General features: G+C 38.2%; 1 pseudogene; it reads left to right on the forward strand.

Moving 5' to 3' along the window:
- Positions 1–640: 640 nt before the first annotated feature.
- LOC120224785 overlaps positions 641–11,524 on the forward strand; it is a 46,311-nt pseudogene continuing 35,427 nt past the window's right edge.

The raw sequence follows: 11,524 nt of genomic DNA on the forward strand, positions 1-11,524 counted from the left end.
GTTCACACTCCACACACCTATAAGGTTGTTATCTCAGCAGACTCTGTCTCCTTTTCCTCCCAAACTCCTGTGGTTCAGTGTCCTATGACTTCAGGCCTTCTCCTGAGAGAAGGGGGTGAGTGAAATGTACAGAGCTCCCTACTTCTCCGCCATCTTGCCTCCGATCTTTCCAAGGCCTCTTAAATGTTTCTTTCTACTTTTACATGTTTCAAAAAACTTTTTGTCTTAGTCTGAGTACAAATTATTTATAAAATGGAAATTATGCTTGCTGGCTTACTTCCTTAATTGCTTGATTTCTACTGAAAGAAGCAGTGCCATGCTGAGGAAGATAACAGAGAAACTCAAATTAGGAGCTGGGTAGGGAAGGGGAGACCATAATAAGAGAAAGAATAATGAGCAACCAGAGACACTGAGTGAGGTGGCTTAGAGAAAAAGGTCACACAGCCCAATCTCAATATCTTTTGAAATTTTAAAGGCCCAGAAACAGTATCTGGAAAGTACTGATCTAAAACCAGGAGACATCAGACTACAAACTCACCCTGGGGAATGTCATAAAAGCAAGACTCTCAAGCCTGCGGTGCAACAGGCTCAGCCATGTAATCCCTGGTGAAGAGAGCTCCAGTATTCACAATGCACAGTCATGCTCAAGAGGAAGGCCAACAGGGTTTCCCTCTCCATAACCAGAGGTGGACAGAGAGCTCTCACCTATGTCCGCACTGTCAGCTCCTCTGAGCTTGGATGCAAAGCTGCAGCTGGCAACATGATGCTTCCCAACCTCTGCCAGCCCTGGGGTGAGGTCAGGACCGCTTGCAGACCCAGGATCTGTGCCCAGGCCAAGGTGGGATGCCAGAAGTCAACAAGCCAAAAGAGAAACATAAAAACACCCTCCCCTTATCAAATCTCTGCCTTCTATTGTGTGCCCTGCAGGTGATAAGGGGCAGCACTTCCACTGCCGCTTTGTCAAGAAGCATTTCCCAGAGTGAGTTTGTCAAGAGGCTGAGACAGAGACTTCTGACAGAATCCTCCTCCTACTGACCCAGGTGGCTGCAAGAAGGCATCTCAAGCTGAAGACTCAACAACAAGGAAGCTAAATTCCAACCCCTCTTTGATTTCCACTCTGCTTCTGTAAGGTCCTTTTCAAAATCCATATGGTTTCACCAAATACTCATTTAGACCTATTAGAAGTCAAAGAAGAAAAAATCAGTAACTCAGACCTCATCTATTCCTTTTTTCTGTGGCTGCCACATCAAAGCGCTGGTGGATTCAGTCATAGTTGCTTGCCTTTTTCCAGGAGCTGGTTATCACAAAGGAAAAGGATTTTATTTAAGGTGGGAAAAAAAGCCAGCAAGTAGACCAATTTATGTTTCTTGGAAGCAGTGAATGCCAGGGGCTGGATGCAGGTAAGATTATCTGAACTAAAAGTGTAACAGGGATAGCCTATCTCCCAGTCCATTTCTAATATTCTATCTACTGATAAAGAACTGTCAATTAAAGAAAACCTCAACCTTGTGTCTGTCAAAAGGGAGAATCAGTAGTCAGACTGACATTCAGATAAGAGGTATCAGCAACATTCCAGGAAGCAAATTGAGAGAAAAAGAGTTATACATGTGCACACACATAAATGGCATATACATAAGGCATCAGGGAGGCAGTACTGCTGGTAAAAACAGGTGCAGAGCTCTGAGGTATAATTAATCACTGCTCCTGTAACCTCAGCAAAACAAAACTGCTCTCCACCCAAACCCTGAAGAGCCTGTCAAAATGGAAAAAAATTCCATTTTCCTTCTTGTTCAAGTGTTATGATGTGGATAGAGAAGAAACACAGATGCAGAGTTCTCCTGACACTGAAAGGAGGTCCTCTACAGGTTGCAGCTTCTGATCTTCCCTCTGGTGGCCATTACAGAAGAACATTCTTATATTTCTAGGAATGCTTCTTACTTGGAAGGTGAAATATATCCTTCTCAACATTCAAGGCCCTGGAAAAATGAGTCTGTGCTGTCAGATCCACCCGTGAACTACAGTGAATATGAATTCTCTGCATGCTGTTTACTCTGCCCCAGGGGCCTGCATGTGGCCTACATTTCTCTCTCCTTATACTCTAAGTGGCTTTCCCTGTACTAATAACTGCTTCTCAGGGGACACTCGGTTGTATTCTTGTTTCTTTTCCTATATGCCTTTACCTAGTTCACTTTCCCACCTCTCACAGAGAATGCACTATAGGTAGGTGACAGTATTAAAAAACCTTACTGCAACCCAGCATTTCCCCCAAGGACCAGTTATCTTAGAACACACATAGGACCGTCTTTGCCCATAATACACTGGTAGTTGTATGTGATAGAATTTTAAGGATGCAGCTGTGTTAACTCAAACTAGCCTATCATAAAGCCTAAACTCTACCATAATAAATAATTTCTAGCATATAGTATAGTCAAATGTACCCTTATAAAAATTCCATGAATAGAGAACACCTAAGCATTATTAGTGTGCAGAAGTTGAGTTTGTCAGCTCTGCTGGATGACTATGTGGGAATCTGGCAGAGGGAAGAGTAAGAAAACTCTTAGAACTTCTATGCAACTCAGTAAGTCCCTGGTCCAGCCCAGGTCCTCACGTCTGTCATGGTATTCAGAGCTCCATGAGATAAAGCTGAAAGTGTCTTCATATGCAACACTAACTTTTAAAATTTTTTCTTTAAATGTAATGCTAAACTCTCATAAGCTCTGTAATGCCAATTCTTGTTCATCAATGGCCTTTCGCTCCTAGCAATTTCCCATCTAAAACCAACAGTGCCCCTCCTAGGAAGCTTCATTCTCCTTCCAGCCACTCCGTAACAAATGTTTGCTCTCTGCCTCTCTCTCTTCCTCTCTTCTTCCTACTACCCAATCCCTAAACTTCCTCTCCTTTATTTGACAAAATTCAGATGAATCACATTGACAAACATACCATGTGAAGCTTCATCCAAATGGATTTCCAGTGAGTTAAAAGAAATTTGAAGTTAACATTTCTTGTGTTTCCAGTGAGCTTATTAAAGCCCAGATTTTTATGAGGTTGGAAACATGGCAGATAGTAACATTGTAGGAATTTACTGACTGCATAAGGATTACAGCAAGCTCTACTGGTATGGAAATATATAGTAGAAGGCATGAGCTTTGGAGGCTACTGGACTTGGGGGTCAGAAACATCTAGATTCTAATCCTGGCTCTACCACTTAATAGCTATACAACTTTGGACAAATAGTTTAATCATTCTAAGTCTCATTTTTCTCATCTCTAAAATGGAAATAACAATATCTGTTTTTCAGAGTTGTATTAAATAAGGCAATAAATATAAAGGAATGAAATAAATGTAAATGGAAAGATTTTTTATTTAATTCACTGTCTTTTCTTCTTTCTGATCAAAGTAGAAGTAGTTTTTTGGCTTTGTTTTGTTTTGTTTTTTTATTCTGAGAGCAGAGAGCTCAGCTTCCAGTTCCATTTCTTGGTTCCTGGACTTCAACATCTTACTATATGGCCATTTGGGTATTGCATGTTGTAATCAGATAAAATCAATGTGAAATAAAGAACATAAAATCAGATGAAAATTCCTGTTCAGATTCTGTATCTTTACTTTCAGACAAAGTCTACTTGAGTGATTAAAACCAGCTAAAAATCACCTCTTCTCTGAAGCCATTTAGAAACAGTAATTGGATGCCCTCTTGTCCTTACTAGGCAATGTGGATAAAATGGTGAGCAAAGCAGATATGAGCCCTGCCCTGAAGGGCTAATGATATATTTATAGATATGCCGCCTCTTCCATTAGACTCCAGAGTCAGAGCCAAATATTCTTCATTTCAAGTTTGGCATATAGGTGTTCAAAAAACAAAACAAAACAAAAACAAAAAACTGTTGAATGAAATGAATGAGTGACTGATGTCAACACTTTATAAAATTTATACTTTTTCAAAAGAAAAGGAGAAGTCAGGATAGTTTAACTATTTTTTTTTTAACTTTTAAAAATTACTGTGTTTACTCGTAATGCATATCTAGTTCATTGGCTACTATCTTAGTCTGTTCAGACTGCCACAACAAAATACCATAGACTGAGTGGCTTAAACAACAGGAATTTATTTTTCACAGTTCCGAAGGACATTAGTCCAAGATTAAGGTGTCACTCAATTCAGTTCCCCAGTGAGGGATCTCTTCCTGGTTTGCAGATGGCTACCTCTAGCTCTGTCCTCACAAGGGAGGAGAGAAAGAAAAATAATTCTTTCTTTCTCTTCTTACAAGGACACTAATCCCATCATGGAGGGACCCATTTTCATGACTAGCTCAACCTAATTACCTCCCAAAGGCACCATCTCCAAATATTATCACATTGGGGGTTAGGTTTTCAGCATATGAATCGGGGTTTGGAGGGCACAAATATTCCATCCATAATAGCAACAATCTTTCATAATTTACCCAATAGAGGGCAAACAAAAAGTTTTCAGGAGATACTTTTCATTTTTCATTTTTCTTATAATTTTTAAATGTTTATTTATATATTTTGAGAGAGCAAAGGAGGGCAGAGAGAGAGAGAGAGAGAGAGAGAGAGAATCCCAAGCAGGCTCCATGCTCTCATTGTAAAACCAATGTGGTGCTCAATCTCCCAAACTGTGAGATCACAACCTGAGCCAAAATCAAGAATTGGATGCTCAACCAACTGACCCACCCTGGTGCTCCAGGAGATATTTCTTTTTTTCTTTAAAATTTATTTCTGAGAGAGAGAGAGAGAGCGAGAGAGAGAGAGAGAGAGAGTGAGCAGCAGAGGGTCAGAGAGAGAGGGAGTTCCCGAATCTGAAGACAGGCTCCAGGCTCTGAGCTAGCTGTCAGCACAGAGCCCAACACGGGGCTCGAACCCACGAACTGTGAGATCATGACCTGAGCCGAAGTCGGACGCTTAACTGACTGAGCCACCCAGGTGCCCCCAGGAGACATTTCTTAAATGATTAGTTTGTTTAAAAAAAAAAAAAAAAAGAGGAAGGGAAGAGAAGGACAGGGAAGAGGAGGAGAGGGGAAAGGAGGGGTGGATAGGTAGGAAAAGGAAGGGAAGGGAAGGGAAGGGTAGAATTGATTCTCAGGGGCAAAACTCACATTTCATGGAAAAATCCATGAGGAATAGTAGATCCTAATACCAGCTCTATAACAAACTATGATGGACTTTGATCAAGTCACTTCACCTACTTTCTCCTAACAGGGAAGGAGCTGGACTCAGTGATCTTCAGGTCCCTCTCCAGTACTGGGATTCTCATAAAAGTACCCACCTTAAACATTATTTTTTAATTTGAGAGTCCCTATTGTCACCTTTCCTTACCAATCTCTGATACAGATTGAACAGAAACCCACAAATGAAAATGATACTTGTTTCCATTCAAAACCTTACCAACCACCAGGGAAGCAATTGCTTTCCATATCCCCTCCCCGACATATGTTACCAGGTCTCTGATTAAAGCACCAAGAATCCTACTGGAGGCAACCTGCACTCATCTTATTTAGTGAAAAGACAAAAACAGAAAGCAAATTGAAACTTTTGAATTTGAATTTGAAAAAATACCTAGTTCCACTTAAATAAAAAATTCTCCTTAGGAGTTAGCAAATGCTTACTTACATTTAAGTCTAGAATATTTAAAAACAAACAAACAAACAAACCACCAAAACCATATAACTCCTCTATTTTTAAAAGACTGAGACTGATGTGCTGCTGTTATTGATGTGCACTGTATTTTCTATTTTGAGTTTTACAAATGTATGATTGCAGTCAAAAAAGGATGTGTCTACAGATTCTTCAAAGAACAAAAAGCCCCAGTTGAAGATCTACTGTATAGAATGCTCATGTTGTTAGCTCAGGTTTCCTCTCTGTGTTTCTCCCAGATAACCTTAATCTCAAATGGGAACTCTAATAGAAGTAGATTGGTAGCAAAAACTAAAATTAAAAAGGACTTCTCTCTTTCCCCCTGCTGTTTTCTATTAGCAGTGCATTGCACTGTATTATATTCCAATGTTTACTTAAAACATCTCATAAATATTAGATAAAGAACTAGGCTAGCAAGAATGGTGACCACAAAATAATGAAGAGTTGAACAGTAAAGGTTCACATACGCCACACTTACGTGCATATAGGTAGTCCAGCCCTGCTTCAATGTAGTGTATTCTGTGAAATCACATGAAAAAAAAAGCAAATTTATTCTCTTTTGCACTGAATCCTACAGTTATTCTCTTTTTGCTGGTAGATAATGACCCTACAGTTATAAGTGGAAACCATGAAATCGATGACAGAAAAAGAAATTATAAATCAGCAGGTAAAGTATATACCAATATGCAAAAATATCCATTTCTGAACACTCATCGGACCAAGAGCCAGAAGTCTCTACATATACTGTCTTAAGTAATTCTCACAACATAGTGAAAACACAGTATTGTCTTAATTTTACAGGTAAGAGAACTTAGAGAGTTTAAGTAAATCAGCAACTTAAAGTCACTTTGTTGGTAAATGATAAACACCCACTTCTGGTAGATTCCTAAACTCGTTTGTTCCTCTAAACTGTGAACATGAAGAACAGGTGCCATCATAGGCACTGGGGGATAAAAAGACACTCTGTGCTGTGGACTGAATTGTGTCCCTCTAAAACTTCTATGTTGAGGTCCCAATCCTAATGTAACTGTATTTGCAGATAGGACCTTTATGGAGGTAAGAATAAATGAGGCCATACTGGTGGAGCCCTGATCCAAAAGGATTACTGTTCTTGGGGCGCCTGGGTGGCTCAGTCGGTTAAGCGTCCGACTTTGCTTAGGTCATGGTCTCCCGGTTCATGGGTTCGGGCCCCACGTCGGGCTCTGTGCTGACTGCCAGCTCAGAGCCTGGAGCCTGTTTCAGTCTGTGACTCCCTCTCTCTCTGACCCTCCCTGCTCATGCTGTCTCTCTCTTTCTCTCCTAGAAATAAATAAAAACATTAAAAAAATTTTTTTAATAAAAAAAAAAAAAAAGGATTACTGTTCTTGTAAGTAGAGATACCAAGAGAGCTCCCCTCACTAAGGGTGCACAAAAAAGAGGTCATGTGAGCACACAGTGACAAGGCAGCCATCTGCAAGTCAGAAAGTAGACACTAACCAGAAACCCCATTGGCAGGAATTTTGATCATGGACTGCTAGCCTCCAAAACTGTGAGAAAATACATTTTTGTCTGAGCCACCCAGTCTATGGTATTTTATTATGGCAGCCTGCACAGACTAAGACATCCTACATCTCCTGTAAGCCCCTCACCCTTCTCTAATCCTCATAATTTCTCCTCTCATCTGTTGCAGTCTTTAGTCCACCCTCAACTCTATTGCTGACATGATATTTCCAAAAGGCAACCCTGATCCTCACTCTCCCTGAAACACCTCCATTGGCTTCTGAACTGTCAATAAGAAATACAGCCTCCTAGAGTTTTCAGCATCATGAGGGGAAATCAGAACAGACATAAAACAGGAGCATAAACTCCAAACTCCTGAGCTTATAAGTCTCAGCACAAAGCCCCAATCCGCTTTTCCATTCTTACCTCTCTGACCACTCATACCACTTCCCAACACATACCCTAACCAAATTAATTCTAAAATATGCTTTTATATCAGATTCTCTCTCCCCAGAAATGTAGTTTCTCCTTATCTTATATTCTCCTCATCCTTCTGGATAATTCTTACTCACCCCTCAAGATCCACTTTACTTCCTCCTTGAAACTTTGGATTATTTGGTCTTTTTGCTATTGAGTTGTATGAGTTCTTCATATATTTTGGATATTAACCCCTTATCAGATAATTATTTACAAATATTTTTCTCCTGTTCTGTAGGTTGCCTTTGCATTTCACTATTTCTTTTGCTGTGCAGAAGTGTTTTGGAGTGATATAGTAATATTTGCTTATTTTTGCTTTTGTTGCTTATGCTTTAGGTGTCATATCCAAAAAACCATCACCAATTCCCATGTCAAGGAGCTTTTCCCATGTTTTCTTCTAGTTTTATGGTTTCAGGTCTTGCATTTAAGTCTTTAATCCATTTTGAGTTAATTTTTGTGAGTAGTGTAAGATTAGTGTAACATATTACATGTGAATATCTAAATTTCCCAGTACCATTTATAAAAGAGATTGTCTTTTTCCAGTTGAATATTCCTGGCTCCCTTGTCAAATATGAGTTGGCCATATATGCATAAGTTTACATCTAGGCTTTCAATTTTGTTCCATTTGTTTATGTGTCTGTTTTTGTGCCAGTACCATACTGTTTTGATTACTATAACTTTATGATATAATTTGAAATAATGAAATAGAATGTCTCCTGCTTAGCTTTTTCTTTCTCAGGATTGCTTGGCTCTATGGGGTCTTCTGCAGTTCCATATAGATTTTAGGATTTTTTCCCCTACTTTTGTAAAAAAAAAAAAAATGCCACTTGGAATCTTGACAAGGTTGCACAAAGGTGGCTTTGCATAGTGTGGACATTTTAACAATATTAATTCTTTCAATTCATGAACACAGAATACCTTTCCATTTATTTGTGTCTTCTTCAATTCTTTTCACTCCTATTTTACAGCTTTCAGTGTAGAGGTCTTTCATCTCCTTGGTTAAATTTGTTCCTAAGTATTTTATTGTTTTTGATGTTATTTTATGGGATTATTTTATTTCTTTATCAGATAATTCATTGTTAGCATATAGAAACACAGCTGATTTCTGTATGTTAATTGTGTATGCTGCAACTTTCCTGAATTTCCTGATTACATCTAACAGTTTTTGTTAAAGCCTTTAGGATTTTCTATATATAATATCATGTCATCTGAAAATAAAAACAATATATTCTTCCTTTCCAATTCTGATGTCTTGTATTTCTTTTTCTTTCCTGATTGCTCTGGTTAGGAGTTCCTGTACTATGTTGAATAGAAGTGGTGAGAGTGGACACCCTTGTCTTGTTCCTGATCTTAGAGAGAATTTTCAACCTTTCACCATTGAGTATGATATTAGCTGTAGGCTTGTGATATATGGCCTTTATTATGCTGAGGTACGCTCCTTCTATCCCTAATTTTTTCATGAACAGATGTTGAATTTTGTCAAATGCTTTTTCTTTTTAATTTTTTAATTTATATTTTTTAGTTAGCATGTAGTGCAAAAATGATTCCAGGATTAGAATCCAGTGATTCATCCCCCAACATCCCACCAAGTGCCCTACTAATACCTATCACTCATTTAGCGCATCACCCATCCATCTCTGCTTCAGCAACCCTCAATTTGTTCTCTGTATTTAAAAGTCCCTTAAAAAAATAAATAAAAATAAAAGTCCCTTATGTTTTGTCCCCCTCTTTCTTTTTACATTATTTTTGCTTCCCTTTCTTTATGTTCATCTGTTTTGTACCTTAAATTCCACATATGTGTGAAGTCATATGATACTGGTCTTTCTCTGACTGCTTTTTCTGTGTCTACTGAGGTGATCACATTATTTTTTTTCTTTCACTCTATTACTATGATATGTCACAATTATTGATTTACATATGATGGACCTTTGCATTCCAGGGGTAAATCACACTTGATCATGGTGAATGATCCTTTTAATGTGCTGCTGAACTCAATCTGTTCTGTTTGTTTGAGAATCTTTGCATCAGGATATCGGCCTATGGCTTCCTTTTCTTGTAGTGTCCTTGTCTGGCTTTGATGTCAGGGTAATGACGGCCTCATAAAAGGAGACTGGGATTATTCCTTCATCTTTGATTTTTTGGGAAGGATTTAGGGAGGACTGGTATTGATTCTTCTTTTTAATGTTTTGTAAAATTCATCTGTTGAGCCACCTTGTCCCAGGCTTTTCTTTGTTGTGATATTTTTATTACTAAATCAAGCTCCTTACCAGCAATTGATCCATTCAGATTTTCTATTCTTTCTGATTCCGTCTTGGTAGATTGTATATTTCTAAAAACATTTCCATTTCTTCTAAGTTATTCCGCTTGTTGGCATGTAGTTGTTCATAGTAGCCTCTTATAATCCTTTATATTTTTGTGGTGTCAGTTGTAATATTACAGATATTCTTACAGAGATATTCTGCACATTTAAAATAGTATATGTATATAGTATATATATATATAGTATATATTTTCATTCTTTCCCTTACAGAAATGGTATATAGTATATATATATAGTATATATTTTCATTCTTTCCTTTACAGAAATGGTAGTATACTATAAATGTTCTTCTGCTTTTTAACTTAAACTGAAGCCATTCTATATCAATACATAAACAATATGTATCCTCATTTGTTCAGTTGGTCATAGTTTCCCATTGCAGGAGTATATAATAATTATTTACCCACTCCCCTTTTGTTGTGCAATTAGGTTGTTTGCAGGCTTTTTCTATTACAAAACAAAGCTTCAGTGAATAGCCTTATGCTAAGTCATTTTGTACATGCAACATCTACCTATTTTTTTTATTTATTTATTTTTTATTTATTTTGAGAGACAGAAAGCACAGGGAGGGGCAGAGAGAGAGGAAGAATCCCAAGCAGGCTCTGTACTGTCAGCATGTAGCTAGACATAGGGCTCAATCCCACAAACTGTAAGATCATGACCTGAACTGAAATCAAGTCATACACCCAACCGACTAAGCCACCCATGCACTCTGACACTTACCTAGTTCTGTCCATTGCACAGATGTAACATTTGCAGAATTGATCTTGGGTCTTCAGAATTAATCCTGTTAAACAATTCTCCCCAGATGCCCATTTTCTTGATATTCTATTATTTTTCTTCTTTGCTTTCATTTCCATCCTAATCACATGCATTTTAACTAGCACTGTCAAAATTCTTTGTTTTGCACTTAAGAAACATGAGGTTAATAATGTTCATGTACAATCTCAAAACTAGATGTAAACACAGAAGAAGACTGTGTGTAATCATGTTGTGATTGCACACAACCACTGTAGCCATCATATCTTTGTTGAAGGAGGGCAGAGATGATATGTTTTGGCTCTGGAATGTAGCTTTGTTCCTGATCCATAACTTTGGGTAAAACTATGAGTAAAGGAGTTTCTACAACAATAACAAAAAAAACATGCATTCTTCATGACAAAGCTTCTAAATTCTCAGAGCCTATCTATGTTTGGCTTACAGGCAATTCTAATGAATAAAGTCCTCTGGGTTCTCTCCCCAGAAGATTTGGAGTAGTATAAAATAAAGCTAGAATAACAGCCAGAAGTGATGCTTTACAGTGAAGGTGAGGCATCTAAATGATAAAAACATAAAATAACACCCTAAAACCATTTAATGTAGGAGAAATAGACCTATATAAGTAAACTGTACCTGAGGGCACCACTTACCATAACATAAGTAGCTGATAAACCAGAGTCACTTTAGTGACTAAATTATGGTTACTTTGTTCTTTTAAGAAAGCAGGGAACAAGGGGGAGAAGAAGGGGGGAAATGGTGGGGGAAAGGGAGAGAGGCAAACCATGAGAGACTCTTGAATGTTGACAAAAACTGAGGACTGATGGATGTGGGGGGGAGGGGAGG

The sequence above is a fragment of the Hyaena hyaena genome, unplaced genomic scaffold (genome assembly GCF_003009895.1).
Source record: "Hyaena hyaena isolate Hyena2069 unplaced genomic scaffold, ASM300989v1 scaffold_1276, whole genome shotgun sequence".
NCBI classification, from domain to species: Eukaryota; Metazoa; Chordata; class Mammalia; order Carnivora; family Hyaenidae; genus Hyaena; species Hyaena hyaena.